Raw genomic sequence first — 4,605 nt, 5'->3', positions numbered from 1 at the left:
TATTCTAGGACTAAGTATTTTAACCTATTTACTTAACTAATTGCTAGATTTAGTGTTTGCAAATGTAGTAACTAGGTAATTAACTTCATTACTGAAATCACATTCTTTCAAATGTAATGTTAGATGCCCACAGCCCTGTCAACCCTTCCATTTATTTGATGTATGGATTTTACTTGTTCTCTTAGTCATGTTGATTTGGGAAAGAGCTATTATTGCAGGAAATGACAGGCCTGCCATCTTGCACTGAGCCAGAACACCAGAAGCTTTGCCATGTGGTAAGAGAGCGCAGCGCCAGTCAGGGCCTTGACACCATGGGCCTTAGTGCTGGAGCAGTGCACATATGTGGTTTGAGAGCGCAGCGCCAGTCAGGGCCTTGACACCATGGGCCTTAGTGCTGGAGCAGTGCACATTTCAATCCATTTTCTTGAAACCCACTGCTGTGCTCACCAAGCAGCAGTGTTACTTATGAGACTGGACATCAATCTGGAAATAAATTAATCCAAAGTATTTGCCTTTAATCCAGTGCCTGTCTTTCAGGGAAGAGTTTAATATGATGAAGCCAGTTAGGTCAGTTAGGATCACCACTTTATTTTAAGAATGTTACATGTCAGAATAATAGTAGATAATTTTTTATTTCAGCTTCTATTTCTTTCACTACATTCCCAGTGGGTCAGAAGTTTACATACACTCAATTAGTATTTGGTAGCATTGCCTTTAAATTGTTTAACTTGGGTCAAACATTTTGGGTAGCCTTCCACGAACGTCCCACAATAAATTGGGTGAATTTTGGCCCATTCCTCCTGACAGAGCTGTTGTAACTGAGTCAGGTTTGTAGGCCTCCTTGCTCGCACATGCTTTTTCAGTTCTGGCCACAAATCTTCTATAGGATTGAGGTCAGGGCTTTGTGATGGCCACTCCAATACCTTGACTTTGTTGTCCTTAAGCCATTTTGCCACAACTTTGGAAGTATGCTTGGTCATTGTTCATTTGGAAGACCCATTTGCCACTAAGCTTTAACTTCCTGACTGATGTCTTGAGATGTTGCTTCAATATATCCACATAATTTACCTCCCTCATGATGCCATCTATTTTGTGAAGTGCACCAGTCCCTTCTGCAGCAAAGCACCCCCACAACATGATGCTGCCACCCCCGTGCTTCACGGTTGGGATAGTGTTCTTTGGCTTGCAAGTCTCCCCCTTTTCCCTCCAAACATAACGCTGGTCATTATGGCCAAAAGGTTATATTTTTGTTTCATCAGACCAGAGGACATTTCTCCAAAAATTACGAACTTTGTCCCCATGTTCAGTTACAAACCGTAGTCTGGCTTATTTTAAAGTGGTTTTGGAGCAGTGGTTTCTTCCTTGCTGAGCGGCCTTTCAGGTTTTGTTGATATAGGACTTGTTTTACTGTGGATATAGATACTTTTGTATCGGTGTCCTCCAGCATCTTCACAGGGTCCTTTGCTATTCTGGGATTGATTTGCACTTTTCGCACCAAAGTACATTCATCTGTAGGAGACAGAACGCGTCTCCTTCCTGAGCGGTATGACGGCTGCGTGGTCCCATGGTGTTTATACTTGCGTACTATTGTTTGTACAGATGAGCATGGTACCTTCAGGCGTTTGGAAATTGCTCCCAAGGATGAACCAGACTTGTGGAGGTCTACAATTGTTTTTCTGACATCTTGGCTGATTTATTTTTACTTTCCCATAATATTAAAGAGGCACTGAGTTTGAAGGTAGGCATTGAAACACATCCACCAGTACACCTCCAATTGACTTGAATGATGTCAATTAGCCTATCAGAAGCTTCTAAAGCCAAGTGAAATAATCTGTCTGTAAACAATTGTTGGAAAAATTACTTGTGTCATGCACAAAGTAGATGTCCTAACCGACTTGCCAAAACTCTAGTTTGTTAACAAGAAATTTGTGGAGTGGTTGAAACACTGGAGTCATTAAAACTTGTTTATGTAAACTTCCGACTTCAACAGTATATAGTATTCATTTTCCTTTCCATTGATTCCAACAGCTTCGAGGGGCAAAGATGATTTGCCCTGTATACCTCCTGTTCGTACTGGGGATACAGTGCCTTGCGAAAGTATTCGGCCCCCTTGAACTTTGCGACCTTTTGCCACATTTCAGGCTTCAAACATAAAGATATAAAACTGTATTTTTTTGTGAAGAATCAACAACAAGTGGGACACAATCATGAAGTGGAACGACATTTATTGGATATTTCAAACTTTTTTAACAAATCAAAAACGGAAAAATTGGGCGTGCAAAATTATTCAGCCCCCTTAAGTTAATACTTTGTAGCGCCACCTTTTGCTGCGATTACAGCTGTAAGTCGCATGTCTCTATCAGTTTTGCACATCGAGAGACTGAAATTGTTTCCCATTCCTCCTTGCAAAACAGCTCGAGCTCAGTGAGGTTGGATGGAGAGCATTTGTGAACAGCAGTTTTCAGTTCTTTCCACAGATTCTCGATTGGATTCAGGTCTGGACTTTGACTTGGCCATTCTAACACCTGGATATGTTTATTTTTGAACCATTGTAGATTTTGCTTTATGTTTTGGATCATTGTCTTGTTGGAAGACAAATCTCCATCCCAGTCTCAGGTCTTTTGCAGACTCCATCAGGTTTTCTTCCAGAATGGTCCTGTATTTGGCTCCATCCATCTTCCCATCAATTTTAACCATCTTCCCTGTCCCTGCTGAAGAAAAGCAGGCCCAAACCATGATGCTGCCACCACCATGTTTGACAGTGGGGATGGTGTGTTCAGCTGTGTTGCTTTTACGCCAAACATAACGTTTTGCATTGTTGCCAAAAAGTTCAATTTTGGTTTCATCTGACCAGAGCACCTTCTGCCACATGTTTGGTGTGTCTCCCAGGTGGCTTGTGGCAAACTTTAAACAACACTTTTTATGGATATCTTTAAGAAATGGCTTTCTTCTTGCCACTCTTCCATAAAGGCCAGATTTGTGCAATATACAATAGACTTATTGTTGTCATATGGACAGTCTCCCACCTCAGCTGTAGATCTCTGCAATTCATCCAGAGTGATCATGGGCCTCTTGGCTGCATCTCTGATCAGTCTTCTCCTTGTATGAGCTGAAAGTTTAGAGGGACGGCCAGGTCTTGGTAGATTTGCAGTGGTCTGATTCAATATTATTGCTTGCACAGTGCTCCTTGGGATGTTTAAAGCTTGGGAAATATTTTTGTATCCAAATCCGGCTTTAAACTTCTTCACAACAGTATCTCGGACCTGCCTGGTGTGTTCCTTGTTCTTCATGATGCTCTCTGCGCTTTTAACGGACCTCTGAGACTATCACAGTGCAGGTGCATTTATACGGAGACTTGATTACACACAGGTGGATTGTATTTATCATCATTAGTCATTTAGGTCAACATTGGATCATTCAGAGATCCTCACTGAACTTCTGGAGAGAGTTTGCTGCACTGAAAGTAAAGGGGCTGAATAATTTTGCATGCCCAATTTTTCCGTTTTTGATTTGTTAAAAAAGTTTGAAATATCCAATAAATGTCGTTCCACTTCATGATTGTGTCCCACTTGTTGTTGATTCTTCACAAAAAAATACAGTTTTATATCTTTATGTTTGAAGCCTGAAATGTGGCAAAAGGTCGCAAAGTTCAAGGGGGCCGAATACTTTCGCAAGGCACTGTATGTATGGTCATTGACATGGTGTCATGCCGTCTTGGTAAGTATTTGTTTTTCCCTATATTTAAAGCTGGAATCCGTAGCTGTGACAATCTCTTCCATTAGTGATGTTACAATAGACGTCACTTCAAACAAACACTTTTTTTCATAGACATCATTGCGCCAATGATAGAACAGCAGAATGTGCAAAACACTTCTTCTTTTTTTACTGTGATGCAGAATGCTCCTCTGCCCCTTCTCAAAACAATTACAAATACGCCTGGTTATGACCAGTGAGCCTAATTCACTGTATGCGGATCTCGTCTTTAATGCATTTAACACAACATAACCTTGATGTTCATGGTGAGTATTTTGCCATTTGAAATGCCTAGTTAACTTTTTATTGTTCTAATCAAACTCTACATGATTGCTCCATATTTTAAACCTTTCTATGCCATACTGAGGCCTATCCCGACAGACTCCTCACCGTGGGACTTAGTCATTGGAAATGCCTCACAGAACAAGTGGGGTTTCACTTTAGCCTCATGGCTGCTGCCATTAGCCCTGTGGGATATTACTGCAGTACAAATACTCATAATTGCAGCTCTACTATGAACTAAAGTCACATGTTTCTAATGGCTTTTCTTATCTGTCTGGTGTAGGTCTACCAATTGGCCACGAGATGGCTCTCAACCCCAGATGCCCTTTCGGTGAGTATGAACCCTGATCAGTGTTGATTACGTTGCGTGAAATCATCTTCTGTTTGTGGGTATATGGGGAGGAATTGACTATGGTCACAGCACTGCATGGTATCTGCAGCCAGCTGTGACTCTGGTTAGTGTGTTCATTAGTCAGTGCAAGAGCAACCTGGGCATACGACATTGTTGGTCTCCATGCCTCTTGTGTGGAGTCCTGGTATATCTGTCGAGACACATTTCACTTCCCAGCA

General features: G+C 41.5%; 1 non-coding gene across 1 annotated transcript; it reads left to right on the top strand.

Annotated features, from left to right (window-relative positions):
- The first annotated feature begins 4,114 nt into the window (after positions 1-4,114).
- LOC118937925 (small nucleolar RNA SNORA18) lies at positions 4,115-4,246 on the top strand. The gene has a single exon (XR_005035334.1). It is a non-coding gene; the product is annotated as a small nucleolar RNA SNORA18 (small nucleolar RNA).
- The last annotated feature ends 359 nt before the right edge of the window (positions 4,247-4,605 follow it).

Source organism: Oncorhynchus mykiss, chromosome 12 (genome assembly GCF_057628025.1).
Source record: "Oncorhynchus mykiss isolate SJ-2025 chromosome 12, ASM5762802v1, whole genome shotgun sequence".
Classification (NCBI taxonomy): Eukaryota; Metazoa; Chordata; class Actinopteri; order Salmoniformes; family Salmonidae; genus Oncorhynchus; species Oncorhynchus mykiss.
The sequence above is the reverse complement of the archived record's forward strand: the minus strand, read 5'-3'. Positions and strand labels throughout refer to the sequence as shown.